Raw genomic sequence first — 16,618 nt, forward strand, 5'->3', positions numbered from 1 at the left:
GGCCAGGGATGTCAGAGCTGGGAGGGACTGTGGAACTAACTAGGGCCCGTTTCCTAGATAAGGGTGTTGAGGAAAGAGTGAGGAGCAGGGGCCCTTATGCAGGTCACGACCAGAACCTGTGCATCTCATTACTCAGAAGCCCCTGATTGAAGCAACTGCAGCTCTCCTTTGCTAGGGAGACCCGCCGTGAATGCCATCCTGCATTGTGCACCATAAGCAACCACTGTTTGCAAAGGGGACAGCACCCGGGAAGCATGAGTTCTGGACCCTGCTTTGCCACCAGAGGGCTCCAAGCACCAAACTCCCTAAGAAACAGAGGCCACAGCAGCTGGGGCCTGACCTCTGTCATTGTAACACCATGGGTCCCTATAGGCTCCTTTCCTGCCTCGGTAGCTCCCAATATCACCTTGGCCTGGCACAGGTACCCATACCTCATGACCCCAGAGTAGAGCATCCCTTCCTCAGATCTGAGTTTCATGGGATTGTTTCCTCCTCCTCCCTAGCTGAGAGCCCTAGCATAAAAGGATGCCCGTGGGCAGCCAGCTAAGGGCAAGCCAAGATGAAGGGCTCCACATTCAAGCAACAGTGTACACAGAAATACCAGGCTGGGTCTGAGGACAGGTTGAGATGTATGTATGTATATCTGGTATGTCAGGGGATGACACCAAGGGGCCAGGCCCCAGAGGGGATGGCATGTGGAAAAGCCCCAAAGAGACACCTCAAAATGTATTCTTTTCCAGGACTGAAGAATAGAGATGCTTCCAGGGACCAGAAGGGAAGACTTGGTTGTCCACACAGCCTTGCCACCACCTCAGCACTGTCTCCATCATCCTGGGTCTGCTGAACAACTGCCCAGCAGCCACTCCATGAGTCAGAACCAATACAGTCAGCTCCTGCATTTGAAAAGGCCTGCCCAACTGACCATCAGGAGCAGATGCAAGCTCCACTTACGATCAACTCCCTGAGGTCCTAGCAAAAGCCACAGAAAGTTCTTGGGAACTGAGCAAGCCAAGACTGTGAGAGGCTGGGGACAAGAACCAGGGAGGTGGGTAGTGTCTCTCAAATCCCTCTGTTAGTCACAGCCAAAATCTCCAAGCAGCCTGACAGAGTAGAACATCTGCCCTTGACCCTGGCCAAGGCCCAGCAGCAAGGCAGCTAAACCCCTGTGACCTCAACTAGGAAGGGAGCTCCTCTCTATGGGGACACAAAGGGCCACAGGAAAGGATTAGGGTGAGGAGGTGGGAACCCAAACAGCAAAGGGCAGTGCCAGGGGGCCATGTCCTGACCCTGGCAGCCAGAGAAGGCCAGCACAGACACAGGAAGAGCTGCTCTACTTGGGCCAAGGCAGGGGTCCCCCAAGGAGGGGCCAGGATGTCCGGGCCTGTTTCCCCATACGCATGTGGGAAAGCATACCCCAGAGCCTGCAGGACACTGGCTCTCACTCCTACTCTTCCCCCCACACCCACACATTCACTCCCTGCTTTTCAAGAGCAGGGCAGTCCTTCCAGCCACAACATCATCACCTGATACATTCTAGAGTCCGTCTTACCAAAAGCAGAGTTTGCTGTCTGCCAGCTGCATTTGCTACTTAGAGCCACACACCAGGGGCAACCAGCATCACTATGCATTTCATAAAGATGTGGCTAGGCTCCTAGCTGCTGGCCATGTCTCCTCTCAGGAGACTGCATGACCCAGAGGGTCCTGCCTACCTCCTGATGGTGATGGAAATGAGGCTCCTTTTCCCCAGAGTCTGGGCAAGTCATTTGCTGTGCCCAGGAGGGTCTTCCCAGCTTACTTACTCCTTCCCCTTTGTAACTAAACTCCACAGTCAGCCAGTGCTAGGGCTGGGGAAGGTTGATCAACTGCCACTAAGCAGCCAGAATCTCACTCCCTCTTCTTGACAACGAAGCCCTTGGGCCACCAATCTAGAAAGTCACCAGAGCCCTGTGGCTCCTGGCTGCTGGGGAAGCTGGGCAAAGGCAGCTCTGCTGAGCAAACTTCCCGAGGGCTGAACAATCCAATTCAGGAAGAAAGCACAGTGTAAGCACAGACTTCCTCTGGGGCGGGACAAGCCCTCTTCCTCCACCAGGGCCAGGCTACCACAGTCAGGAACTTAACGATGCTCATTCTAACGACCTGCATCCCCAGGAGGATACCATGCAAGTGTCTGAAGGCTGCTCACCTTGGCAAATGGAGCTCCTGGACAAAGAGGTAATAGGGTAGAGGATTCTCCAGCACCCCACCCATTTCATCCCAAGGATCTTAGGGCCCAGCAGGCAAGTGCTGAGGAGCAGCAAGCCTTGTGTTTGCTAGACATTCCTACAACGGTAAGGCCCCTTGGGGGTCTTTACACACTATTCCCTATACCCCGAGAAAAGCCCACTGCCACTGCAGACACATGTAGAGCCTCTGTCGCCCAAAGACCAGCATTGAAATCTCAGGGGTCCTGGCACTTTGGGAGGCAAGGTTGAGGGTTGGGTGGCCTTAAGGACATACCAAGAATGCCGGTGGGGATAGGGTGTCCTTAGACTTGCCCTGGCTTCTATGGAAGATCTTTGTCTCCCTGTGCAAGGCAAGCAGCCATCAGAACGCACCTTTGTGAGCCTGGCCCTTGTTGTGCCTCAGAGGACTTAACAGAACCCTGGACACCCAGTGGGGCCCTGCCCAGGTGGCAAGACAAGCCACAAGGAGGTCACTTAATGGAGCTTCCAAAGCTGCGGGTCGGCAGGGTACAATCTGGAGCCAGAGGCTGGCAGGGCACCAAGAAGCCAGGCAGCCAGGAAGTGCTGCCTCAAGGTGGCCAGGGGGAGGCAGCAAGGAGGGCAGCCAGACCATTCCTGGAGATGACTTCCTGTGCCCCTGCCCTTGAAAAACGGAATGCCCTGCCCCTCTCAGGCAGCCTGTGAGAATGAGAGTCACCTGGTAGCAGTGAAGGCCAGGTGCAGCTCTGCTCCCTCCCATTTCCTAAAGCAGGTGCTGTTCGTGGACTCCTGATAATGTGTCCGCTGGGCTCAGGGCATCCAGCCCACTTTCATCAGCTTGGGTTACTGAAGCTGTGGGCACTCCCCTGTGGACATCTTGGGCAACGCCAGTGCACCTGCCAATCTATCCTGTACACGTCCCTGCTGCTCTGAGTGCCCGAGATAGAAACACCCGCCAAGGCCTGGATGGGTTTGTACACAGACACCAGTCACTCCTGGGGGCTCCTGAGTCTCTTGTCACAACTGACCCACACCAAAAGGCCAGCTCCCGGCTTGCTTACTACTCCTCTGGGGACTAACTCCTAACCGCAGTCTCTCCATCCCAAGAGCTTGGCGGGTGGGAACTCCTGGGCTGGCGTACCCCATGTTCCAAGTGTCCCCCTCCACATGACTCCCTCTCAGCCACCAGCAGAGTCCCTGAACTTAAGGAACCAGCTTCCAGTCTGATTTCTGTTTCTGTGATTAGCCTTTCCTTGCCACCCTCAGGGTCGCAGCTAGGGCGCAGCGGCACTAGCCCAGAGGAGTTACGAGTGCGGGGAGGTTACTCACACGGTGAAGTGGTACACGAAACACTTCCAGCCGGTGGGGCGCTCGAGGAAGTTGTAGACGCGGCCCTGGATGTGGGTGCGCGCCAGCAGCGGCCGGCGCGTGCTGTAGATGGAGACGCGCGGGTCAAGGCTCACCCGCGGCCGTGGTCCGAGGTCTGCGGGGGCCGCGGCGGGAGACACAGGGGGCGACATGGGGGATGCGGGTCCCGGGGCTCCGGGTGGCGCGATGGGCGCGTAGAGCGTGCCGCCCGCCGGGCCACCCTCAGCCAGCTCGAGCGAAAAGGGACACTTCTTGGCTAGTCCCGCGCTGCCCCGCCGGGCGCCCAGCAGGAGGCCCCAGCCCGCGCGCTTCCTCTCCGCACTGGGCGGGGACGAGGCCGAGTCCATGGCCAGACAGGACCCCGGAACGCGCCGCGCCTCGGAGATGAGGTGAAGGCTGCACAGGGTGCTGGGCGCAGTGCGGGTAGCGGCTACTGCCAGCCCAGCCACGGGGGGCCGCTGTCCGCACGGCCTGGGGGCGGGGGCGGGGCTGGTCCCCAGGGATGGCACGCCCCACCCCCAGGACGCCCCGCCCCTGGGCGCCACCACGCGCCTACCTGCAGCCTGGCTCAGCCAGCCGGCCACCTGCCACGCCACGCCACTCCACTCCAGGCTGCTCACCGCGCTCCGCTCTGTGCGCACCTGCTGGGCGCACGTGCTTCCTCGCACTCCGAGGCTGCCCTCCCTGCGGAACTCAGGGACTAGCAGGTGCCACCACCAAGAACCCGGTGAAGCACAGGCACTCACTTTCTCACCCTCTGTACCCACCCTAGAGAGGGAGCAGGAGGCACAAAGAAGGGCGTCCTGGGACATGCGTGGACACTCTCGGGCACAGGATGAGAAAGTGTTGGCCCAAAGAACACTGAGTGTCTTCGAGTGTCCAGAAGCCCCTGCTGGCAGAGGCGAATGCAAAAAATGCCTTCCCAGTAGCTAATCGCTGCCCACTAAGGATGTGGGATTGAGGAGATAAGGACCGACCATAAGTGGCACTCAGTGAGAGCGGGCTAAAGTTAGCCGAGTCAGGGGCTAGATTAAGGGTTTTGCTGGTAGACAGGACTGCCTGGGCAGGTAAAGGGAGAAACGTTTGCTCCTCCCCAGGGTCATGAAGGAGCTTCTTGTCCTGGGACTGTTGCCCTATAGTGGGGATGGGAATGAGTAAAAAGTTTTGTGCAACTGTTGGGAGCTGCCTCACCGGGGCTACACTGGCCTTTGTGTGGGGTAGAAGGGGACCTGCATCCCAGGACAATGCACACAGATGTGATCAACACCTGCACCTCCATATCTCAAACACAGCAGAAGAAAAGTGTGCCTTCAATAAGCGCCTGGGAGGATCTTGAGCTCCCAGCACTGGGGAGGTGGAGGCAGGAGGATCAGGAGCTCAAGATCCTCTCAGGCGCTATAGCAAGTTCAAGATCAGCCTGGGCTATATCAGACCCACCTCAAAGCAACAGTAAAGCATTGACAGTAGTTGGGGTATGTAGAGAAGATGAAGGATCAGCCAGGCCCACCTCTCTCACCATACACAAGAATGATTTTTGGGTGGTGTCCTTGTTAGTGTCAATTGTCAACTTGACACAGCCTAAAGTCATCTGAGAAGGGAATCTCAATTGAAGGACCGCCTAGATTAGATTAGCCTGTGGTGTGTCTGAGGGGGGTTGTCTTGATTGTCTTAATTGATGTGGGAGGGCACAGCCCACTGTGGGTGGCATCCGTTCCTGGGGCAGGTGGTACTAAGCTGTATAAGAAAGCTGGCTAAGAATGAACCTGATAACAAGCAAGCAAGCCGCGTTCCTCTGCTGTACTTCCTTGGCTGTGAATGAGTTCTTTGATGGGAGATAGTGCTATGTGGAATAGTGAGCCGGCCTGCTTCCGGGTTCCTGATTGAGGTCCTGCTCTGGCCTCCCTTGAAGATGGGGCTGTAACCAGTAAACTGAAACAACCCCTCCCCTCACCTAAGTTGTTCTTGATCCTGGTGTTTACCACAAAGCCAGAAGGAAACTAGGATAGATGGATCAAAGACTTTAGTATAAAAGTTAAAGTAGGGCTCTGCAGAAAGAACTTAAGGGTGAGGGCCGCCGGGCTAGCCAGACGTAGAGTGTGTGCCTATCGTGTGCAAGGCCCTGGGTCTGATGAGGTGGCAGGGAAAAGGAGGAAGAGCACCTGCCTCAAGAAACTGTCACTAAGGAAAACATATCCCACTGTGCTGTGAAATCCGGAAGCAGCAGATAAAACAGAAAGCCACCGCAGGGGAAGTAAGAGATAAGGGACACGCTGGGACAGTCTCCACAATTTTTACCACCACAGGCAAGGGATTAATATCATTAGTACATAAGGAGCATCTAAAGCCAGAGAAGACTGTGTGGCAGACAGTGCTGTGGGAGAGTGGGCTGGAATCAGGACCAGCACATGGGGAAAGAGGCATGTGGCCTTGGTGCCTCAGAAAAAATGCTCAGCCTCACTCATAACAAGAAAATGCAAATTAAAAGTACACTCTGATACCGGTGGCCCACTATCTGATTGGCAAAACTCCAGATGTTTGACGGCACAATCTTTGGGAGAGGCCAGGGTGGCAGGTGCTTTCCTAATCACTGGTGGAAAGGGCATCTTGGCATTCTTAGGAAAAGTGTATGTGCCCTTTGACCTGGAAATCCCACCACTAGTAACCAACCCAAAGACAAATGAGAAAAAAACAGAAAGTGAAGCTGGACATGGTGGGACACATCTGTAATCCGTATGCTTGGAAGTTAGGTAGAGGCAAGTATCAGGAGTTCAAGGTCATCCTCAGCTACGTAGTGAGGCCAGCCTGAGCTATATAAGACCCTGGGGGGGGAGAGAGAGAGAGAGAGAGAGAGAGAGAGAGAGAGAGAGAGAGAGAGAGAGAGAGAAAGAGAGAGAAAGAGAAAGAGAGAAAGAGAGAATGAACACATAAACCTTGTACTGAAACATGCCTTGTATTTAGCAAAAGACAAGAAATGGATAGAGAGATGTCTCTGTGCTTAAGAGTGCTTGCCTCTCAAGCATGAAGGCCAAAGTTCAGATCCCACCACCCACATAAATGCTAGGTGTGACCCTGTGCATGTCTATAACCCCAGCACTGAGGGGTTGGGGGTAGGGACTCTGGGACTTCTGGCTCCAGCCTAACTGAAAAAAACTTGAACTCTAGGTTGAACAAGAAAGAGACCCTGCCTCAAAAGAACAAGGCGAAGAGTGATACAGCAGGACACCAGAGGCCCTCTGCTGCCCTCTGCGCATGCTCACAGGTGCATGCATCTGCACACACATGTGAATGCACACCACACACACCACACACACACAATACAGTATCCTTCAGTCTGTTGAATTATATACTCTAACACAGTCACACAAATTGAACCATCAGTAATAATATTGGCAGGGACCCACTCCAGATGCCCCCAGGCTAAAATACTCAGTGCTCAAGTCCTTCACATAAAACAGTATAGTCTGTTCTTAGAACCTACTACACCCTCCAGCATAGCTCAAACCATCTCTAGATTCCTCAAAATACCTAGCACAATGGGAATGCCAGCTCAAGTACTGCTGCATTATACTGTTGGGGAAAGAATAAGAGTCTGCACTAGTCCATTCCAGATGTAATTTGTTTTTCAAATATCTTCCACCTGGTGTGGGTTGCAGAACCTAGAGATATGGAGTGCTGACTGTCTGAACAAATCAAACATATATGTTTACATATCAAATAAGCAATCCTTTTGAGTTCCTTAGGAACCAAGATATAAAAGATACAGACGTAAAATCAAAGAAGTACAAACAAATCTTTAAATGTGAGTTTGAAATAGTACCATAATCTCCTTCCTCCGTTATTTTCTCTCAAAACTACTTTATAGTTATATCCACTGAAACTTTGGAAGGAGCAGGCCGAGGAGGTGGCTTGGTCAGTAAAATGCTTGCTGTGCAAGCCGGAGGACTTGAGTTCAATCCCCAGAACCCACATAAAAATGTGGGGCATAAACTTGGCATGGTAGCTCATGCCTATAATCCCAGCACTCAGGATGCATAGGCAGGCAGATCCCTGTGAGTTCAAGGCCAGCCTCGTCTACACAGTGAGTTCCAGGACAGCCAGGGCTATGTAGAGACCCTGTCTCAAAAATCAAGGTGGACTGCCCCTGAGGAACAACACCAGAAATTTGTCTTCTGGCCTCCACACATGTATACCCATTCACACAAACATACCCTTGTGCACATACATGTACACCCCACACACAAATGTATACCCATACTTGTGCACACACACACACACACACACACACACACACACACACACACACACACACCACACACACACACACACACACACATTTTTGGAAGGGTCTGAGTAATAACAGAAGAATTCAAACAGCACAAACAATTATGGAAGCCTCGAATAGAGACTCACATCTGTAATCCCTGAATCCAGGAAGCTGAAGCAGGAGGATTTCCATGAGTTCAAGGTCAGCCTGGTCTACAGAGTGAGCTCCTATCTCCAAAAACAAACAAAAATACAGATTAAAGCATGCCAAATATCCTAAAACCCAATTTGTTCATAATGAGACTTGGAAAGTCCTCATTGTCCTTGGACAGTTGCTTGGCTCATTGTTCTGAAAACTAGAGGGGAGGGTGGGGTAGAATATGGCCTGCCTTGCCTTCTCTGTACCAACTTCAGGGTGCGAGGAGGCCATGCCTGCCAGAGGTACACACGGAAGAATGTGTGGCTAGGAGTATGTGACGCAGGGAAACTGCTTTGCAGCGATCAACAGGAAGAGGATAGGGAGTCAGGTGCAGATTAAACCAGACTGCCTCTGAATTGGGGATTGTTGAAGCTACACTGAATGCACGCATTATACTGAGCTCTTTATTTTCATGCACATTTCCATATTTTTCAATTATACTAATAGCTGCCCAGGTCTGCCCTAGACGGAGAAAGGGAAGAATGCTCTCTTAGGACCTTCGAGATGGCTCAGTGGGTAAAGGTGCTTGCCACTGAGTCTGACAGTCTGAGTTGGATCCCTGTGATTCACATGGAAGGAGAGAACAGAGACACCCCCCACACAAACACACACACTTATCCTCTGACCTCCAACACACATTTGCACTTTGTTTTTGCATTTGCACACACAACAAGTAAAGGTTTTGTTTTTATTTAAGGGTCTTGGGGATGCCTGTCCTGCCTTGAACAAGGAATCTGTTCTGGAGGACACCAAGGCAGAAGCGAGGCTTTAAAGGGGCTGCTATGAGGTCCGTGCCCTCTCCAAAAAGCTGGCCAGAGAATAGGGGGCGGTGGCTGAGCAGAGTGGGAACCAAGGATGATGGACTCCAGGTGTACCGGTGAGCACAGAGCTAAGATGGGCTGGGCTCAGGGTGAGGCTAAAGCTAAGAAAGTAAAGGCCGGTGGCCCCAGATCAGGAAACACAAAAGGCCCTGACTATGGGTGGTAGTAGGGTGGGATCAAGTCTGTGGCTACTGTGGAGGTGGGTGAGCACCCCTGAGGGGCCCATCAGCCAAGAAGAGAAAAATCTCCTGAGGTAGAGAATGAGCAGATTGCTTAGGCCATGGAGGTCTGAGCCTCTGGACATGGGACTCCGGGACGCCACCTGCTCTCTGCAGAATTCTTCCTTTATCAAGGAAGCACCTTCCACTCCCACAGTCATCGAGGGGGCACACACACCCCACCAGGGTGCATCCTGGGAGAGCCCCTTCTCACTACCTATCTCCAAGCCTTGAGATGTTATGGAAACCCGGTGCCCACCATTCTACTTGCTGACTTTCTAAGGACTTTCTGCCAATCCATCTGCATCCTGTCACCCACTCATTCCTTGTTCATCTGGTGAGGTCAGAGGGCAACAACAGGAGGTGCCTCGGAGGCTGTCATGAGGTTAGGAAAACTAGGGCTGATGTCTTCTGTGAGGACCAGAGTCTATCAGCCAAGGGCTGTTGGGACAGTCAGACTTCCAAAGACTTCCCAGATGTTATCTTTCTTCAGATTCATTTCCCATCCATTCATCCCCAAAGTCTTGCATGCACTGCCATGGAGCCATCATGTAGGGGTGAGTAAAATAATGAGCAGACTTGGCACAACCTAGAATTATCTGATGTACAAAGCCTTAATTGACCAATTACCTTGACCAGATGGGCCTAGCAGCATGTCTGTGGGGGATTCTCTTGATGGTTGATTGATATAGAAAGACCTAGCTCATGACGATGGCACCATTCCCTCAGCAGGTGATCCTGGGCTATGTATGAGCCTGTGACTGAGCCAGCTAGTTGTGTTCCTCCATGGTTTCTGCCTCAAATACCTGCTTGAGTTCCCCCAACAGTGAACTGTGACTTGGTAGGTGAAATAAAGCCTCTCCTCCCCTAAGTTGGTTCTGTTCAGGGTGTTGTATCACAAAAACATAAATCGAACTAGAACACTCACTGAGGGCTCAAGGTGTCCCCACAGGGACTCTTCACTTAGGGGAAAAATTGCTGTTGAAGTTCTCTGCATTCAGTAGACACTCAATGCTAAATGGATGGATGGCCAAGGGAAAGGCATAAGGAACAGGTGCTTACCACTGTGAGCCACTGGTATCTCTCTGTGGGTCCTCCTGGCTGGGGACTATCCTTGTGGATGGGACACCCAGCAGTGGGGTTGAACTTCCATCTGTCCTGAACCTTACAGGCAGCTCCTGGGGTGTCCTCTCCTCATCTGAGCACATAAAGATCCATCATGTCAATCAGCTTGCTCTCAGGCCTGGGAAGGGGGACCTAGGACCTTCTCTAGGCAAGCACTGAGGTGGTGCTACTGGGCAGGACCCAGCACTATTCCCTCCCATGAAGGGACTCAGGGGTCACAGTAGGACAAAGGCAAGATTGGACTTGTCCAGAGTCCTCCAGGCCTGATGTCTTGTCCTCCCACTCACACTGTTTCTGAAGTCATTTCACTGGGCGTACCAAGGACCCACTGTGCTTTGCCTTGTGGGCGAAGGCTGGACAGACAATCCAAGCACACATTCATGGAGAAAGTTGCCCCATGAGCTGGTCTTTACGCATATGTAGAGTCAAAAAATGGGGTCTCCCTGGGTGTTCCTCTCTCTCATGGAGCCCTGAGAATTGGTCTAGGCCTCACTGAGACCAGGAGAGTGCAGGAGCATGAGGGCAGAGTGGTAGGAGCTGGCTTGCTGTCATTCTACCACCCCTTACTCACAGGCCACACCCACCCACACTCGCCTCTTCCAAGATGCCAAACTGGGAACCAGCTGGGAATACTGAGGGTTATGTGTAAGTGTGCAGTGCCCATGTGTGTTGGACACACATAAATAACCTTTTGTGACGGCTGCAAGGACAGGCTCCTAAGAGCACAGTAGGAAGGGTGTGCTCAGAGGGGAGCAGCCCAATAAGGAGGTAGGAACCACCCCACAGGGCCACAGCTATACCCAATTTATATGAGAGTCACTTGGTGAGCAGACTTTCTCGGCAAACTGCACCCCCTCATTCCCTCACCAGCACCAAGTCAGTGGCGAGGTACCAGAGACTTACCATAGTGCTTACCTTTAGATGAGCCTTCTGGTAAAGCTGCCTGAGGTCTCCAGACACCCACCTATACCTCTGAGGCCCAGCCTAGCCATGGAAAGCCCTTCTATACATTGTTCTGGAGTCAGCACTGATCTTCCAAACCCAAGGAAAGATCTTTAAAAATTTGAGGACTGTCGGCACATGCCTTATGCTGGGAGAGTCAGTTTTAGCAAATACTGAAGGGTCCCCTTTCAGGGAGTTGCCCCCATCTACCTCAGAATCCACTCCTCTCCTTCTAAGTGGGTGTCATGGAGAACAGTCCCAGGGCCTCAAAGGTCTCAGACCTTCCTCAGAAGTCTGTGGTAGTAGCCTGTTCAAAAACACAGCCCACCACACTCAGGATCCCTTGACTGGTGGCCTCCCAGATACCTCTAGCCCAACAGTGCTCCATCCTGGGCATCTGTTAAGCCATCAAGCTTTGACTGATAGAAATATGTTGGATATCCCTAGGCAAATTCAATGCCATGGTGGGCAGTCCCAGCCAAAACTTTTGTCCTCATTGGTGATACAAACTGGACAAACAGCTGGAAGGGCTCACCATGGGAAGCCACCATGGCCCCACACAAGGGCGGAGCCCAGAGCAAGGGCAAGGCAACTGAGGGATGAAAGAGGAGGCAGGAATGACTCAGCTGCCAACAGCATTTACTAGGTACCTACTGTATTTCTAACCTTGCTAGTTACACTGTGGGGAAGGCTGGAGCAATGGACAGCAAGGCCTCAGCTTCAGGAGGTAAAGATCTCTTCTGTGAGACACACAGATGCCGGGAGGAAGCCCATGAGAACCTCACATGCCACTCAAGTGCTCTGACCAGCCCTGGCCCTTATGTGACCCAGAGACTGTGAAGCAGCTGCCAACATTCCCATGTGTGGGCACTGTGTGGCAGGGAGCTGATTCGCCTCACTGAGTCCAGGCACAGAGAGCCTGCTGAATGTGAATGAGTGACTGGAGAGAAATGAGTGGGTGGCTGCATAGACAGATGGGTGCTTGGATGTTGATGGTAAGTGGATAGTATGTGGGAATTTGCATGAATGGATGAGTAGGTGAATGGATGGGTGGCCAGCTGATTGGATGGATGGATGAATGGTGTTATCTGGGTAGACAGATATATAAATGGGTAAATGGATGAGTAGCTAGTGGATAGGTGGATGAATGGATAGACAGATGGATGGTAATAACTACGCAGATAGAGGCATAAGTGGGTGGATGTAAGGATAGATGGATAATTAGATGGATGATAGATGGTGATGAGTGGTAGATCTGATAGATGAATGGGTAAGTGGATAGATGGTGTGGTGGTTTGAATAAAAATGGCCCCCATAGGCCTATCGGAAGTAGCACTGTTAGGAGATGTGGCCTTGTTGGAGTAGGTGTAGCCTTGTTGGGGGAAGTTTGTCACTGGGGGTGGGCCTTGAGTTTTCAGAAGCTCAAGCAAAGCCCAGTGACACTCTCTCTTCCTGCTGCCTGCCGATCCAGATGTAGAACTCTTGGCTCCTTCTCCAGTACCATGTCTGCTTACATGCCACCATGCTTCCCACCACAACAATAATGAACTAAACCTCTGAAACTGTAAGCTGCCACCTCAATTAAATGTTTTCCTTTATAAAAGTTGTTATGGTCATGGTGTCTCTTCACATCAATAAAAACCCTAACTAAGGCAGATGGATAACAAGATAGATGGATGGGATGAATAGGTAGATGCTTGGATGGATGGGTGGATGGAGGAATGGATGGATCAGTAAGTGAATGGCCTGATTAGTCTTGATTGTCAACTTGACAGGATTTAGAATCACCTTGGAGAATTGTCTCTGGGTGTATCTAAGAGGGTGTTTCTAGGGAGGATTAAGATCGGGGAAGGCCCACACAAAAAGTGATCCTGGTATAAAGAGGTCCCAAGAAAAATGTCCACCTTCCCTTGCTTCTTCCTCCTGAGCAAGTGTGTGCATCACTGCTGATGCTGTCCTCTGTTGACTTTGAACTACAGCTGCTTTGGCTTTCCAGCATGGACTGAACACCAATGATTCTCCTGGGATCTTCCAAGCCTGATTGGAACAGATTGAGACTACTGAGGTGACTGACTGGCTTCGTGGACTGAGTGGACACTGGGTTTTCAGCCTCTCCAGCACACAGATGGCCATTATTAGACTACTTGGTCCCTATCATGGAAGCAATACAATAAATCTCATTAATAATCTGTATGTATTCTATGAGTTCTGTTCCTCTGGAGAAGGTTGCTTAACTCAGATGGCTATATGGATGGATGGTGATACATAGATTAATGTATCTGGAGGGTTGGGTGGGTGGAATCATGGGCAGAAAGTGGAGAGTGTCAGATGCTTGGATAGAGTCAAGGAAGATGGCTCAGTGGGTAAAACACTTGCCACACAACCATAAAGATAAGTTCAGAGTCCACGTAAAACCAGACATGACAGTGTGTGTCTGTAATCCTAGTGCTCCTACAGTGAGATGGGAGGTGAAGACAAGAGATTCCCAGGAAGCACAGGGCCCAGCCAGCCTCGTGTGTGTGGTGGCAAAGAAGAGACCCTGTCTCACAAGGACTGACATCCAAGGTTGTTCTCTGTCATCTGTACATACTCTGTGGCATGCACACATCTGTACTCATACACAAAAACATGTGCGTGTGCATGCACGCGCGCGCACGCACACACACACACACACACAGATTATAAAACAAGATACTTGGGTAGATGGGTGATTGATTAATGGGTGAGTGATGTCCTCAAGACATCCTGGGTGCTATCCTAGGCATACTCATCTTGGTGTACAGATGTGTGCACAGAATCCTGGTGCAGGCCATGGAGTCAGGCAGCCATTAACTTCTATAACTGAGGCATGCTCTGGTTGCTGGAGTTGGTTCAACCACCCCATTGTGCTATCCTGTACTTCCAGCTCTGCTGTGTGACTGACAAGCTCTTGTAAGGGCTGGGCCTGCCACCAGATGGCAAGAGGAGAGGTCAGGGGCCATGAGGCCTGGCAAGAGCCCTGAGTTGGTCCCTCAGCTCCTCTGACCTTGGTCTACATCTGTGGGATAGGGCCAGGACCAGGTCCAGGCTGATAAGACAGAGCTCAGGCCTAAGGCCTGCTACCCTGTCCCTGCCTTCCCAGCCCATGTCTTTGGGTTAGAGACCACAGACAAGAGTCCAGAAAACTGGACAAAAATCCTGGGCCAATAAGGTGCTAAGGTCATGAGGACCACATAGGGCTTTAGAACTGCTGTGGGAAGGAGCGGTCTAAGTTCCCTAAGTGCCAGAGCTAGAGCTGAAGAATTTCTGAGGAAGTAGAGTGCTTCTGCTCCACAGAGGGCATTCAGAGAGCTTGAGACAGGACTGAGTCTAGAGGCAAGATGGGGCAAGGCCCTGGGAGGCAGTTTCCCTCCCCAAAAATATGCTGGAGGCCTTTGGGTGCAGAGTTCTGCAGGCTGAGGAGGCTAGGACTTTGGCCTCTTCAGCTCCAGCCTAGACCTAAGTGTCAGCCTCAGAGATAGCTCAGGCTACGTAAGAACACTGGCTCTCATGGATGCTGGACTTGACTTCTGATCAGGTGGGCATGGCAGGCAGCTAGTGAGGCTGTGCAGTCGGTAGTAGGGAGGAAAACTGCTACCCCGCGGACACAAACTGGGGTGGGACCAGCCCTCGCTAGAGCCTTACCCTCTGGGACACAGCCTCACCCAAGAGGAAGTATCCTCCTGGCACCAGCCAGAGCAACCACAAGAGAGACAGAAGTGGCTACCAGCTAAGCCATAGTGAGCAATGTGGGGAAGCAGTTGCTGAGGTCGATTTGGATGTCCCTCCCCCATGGCACCTTGATTCTCTTTCCCCTTGTCACAGGACTCACAGCTGGGAGCATGTGAGGGAGCTGAGCCTTGTCCTAGTGTCTATCTGCCCAGGGTCCTGGAACAGCTGCAAGCTGTTTCCCACTAAATGGCTGTCTCCCCAGACCCCACCTAGGCCTCCATATGACTCATGCATATGCACATGCCCAGGCACGCACTTGTCTAAACGCACAGCTTCCTTTGAGCACATGTTCTGTATACAGTCATATTCTGCACTTGGGGTTGGCTGTGACCGCCCAGTGTCCAACAGTCCTGTGGGGGAAGCAGCTGCCAGTGGGCAAATGAGGAAACAAAACACCATTTCAGATGGCAAGGCAAAAAACACTGAGCAATATGGCCAAGGTGCCTGGGAGGAGAGCTACAAGGGAGGTGCCCTGTCCTGGTGTGGTCCTGCGTGGAGGGGTCTCTGCAGCCCAGAGGAGCCTGTGGTGACAAAGGAGCCTCTAGGAAATACTCCACAGTGCTTCAAGGCAGCAGAAGCAAAAGTACCAGGGCCTCTCTGGGTTTGATTATTAGGGTAATAGGGGGCCGTGAAAGGCTGTGGGTAAGGAGAACCACAACATGCTACGGGCCCGGGAAGGGCTAGGGAATGTTTACTGCAGCCCTTCAAGTGACCAAAAGATGGAGGTAAAGGGGCAGCACCAGATGGAGGAAGGGTTGTGTATATATTCTCCATATACCCCAGACACCGTGGGAGCCATAGGAAGGCCAGGCCCTGGGTTGCTGGGTGGTCATGAACTCAGGCTGGACCTCCAGAATCCAATGGACTCTGGCCTTGTGCAAGGCTGAAGGCTGGCCCTTCCACCTAGGCCCCCCAAGATGTCCCCTCCTCCGGATCTGGACCCTCTAGCTTTCCAGACCTGAGAGCTTGTGGTCCCAGCCCTGCAGAGCCTAAGTGTCTGGACCTAGTCCTGAGCTTCTGGCCCCAGCCCAGCTCGTAATTCCAGAAGGACCTTAAATGAACCTGGCTTATGTCAGAGTAACACTATAGGCGTGCTAAGGAACATGCCGGTCCAAATGGGCAAGTAACTGTGGCCCTCTCACTCAGGGCAAAACCAGAAGACCTTTGTCCTGCCTCGGCCTATGGTCCTGGCGCCCTCTGGTGGTTAATGTTGGGTCCTTGGCTGCTGTCCAACCCCCAACCCTATGGAGCTCATGGCAGGGGGATGAGGACCAGGTCCTGGGGTCTCTGAGGGAAGGGCTCACAGAAACGCTGTCAGGAGGGTCCTTCCTCCCCAGTTAACCACAGCTGTCTGGAAACTGGGCTCGAAGATCTCTGTCTACAGGCAGAGAAACTGGGACTCAAGAGTGTTGAAGGAGCTGGATGGATCAACAGGAGAGCAGCCACAGAAAATATGGTCTGTCCTACAAGCATCAGTCCTGAGCCCTGATTAGAGGCAGTCCTCACGCAGCCCCCAAGGCACTAACTGACTGGTAAGGAGATAGTACTCAGCTCACCTGCACCATGGGATTCTCCAGGAGGATGGTATACCACAGAGCAGGGCAGACACCTCCAGACCTCCTGGGACCTGGAGGGATAGTTCTTCTGCCTGCCTGTCCTCCTTGGGATAGCTTGCTAGACATCTTTGCATGGGTCACATAGTCTTGATACAATCCTTGTTTCCTCAACTAG

General features: G+C 52.3%; 1 long non-coding RNA gene across 2 annotated transcripts in view; it reads left to right on the top strand.

The window, feature by feature from the left end:
- The window catches only part of LOC128125790 (uncharacterized), a 205,458-nt gene extending 192,128 nt beyond the window's left edge, over positions 1-13,330 (top strand). Inside the window, exons 4-6 of one of the 2 annotated variants that reach the window (XR_008223228.1) lie at positions 741-1,045; positions 2,149-2,211; positions 6,732-13,330. This is a non-coding gene — a long non-coding RNA (uncharacterized LOC128125790). Of the gene's footprint in view, positions 1-740; positions 2,212-6,731 lie in introns of both variants that reach the window. The other variant, XR_008223227.1, reaches the window with a different exon arrangement.
- Positions 13,331-16,618: the final 3,288 nt, after the last annotated feature.

The sequence above is a fragment of the Peromyscus californicus genome, unplaced genomic scaffold (genome assembly GCF_007827085.1).
Source record: "Peromyscus californicus insignis strain IS unplaced genomic scaffold, ASM782708v3 Scaffold_4__1_contigs__length_199733344, whole genome shotgun sequence".
In the NCBI taxonomy this organism is placed as follows: Eukaryota; Metazoa; Chordata; class Mammalia; order Rodentia; family Cricetidae; genus Peromyscus; species Peromyscus californicus.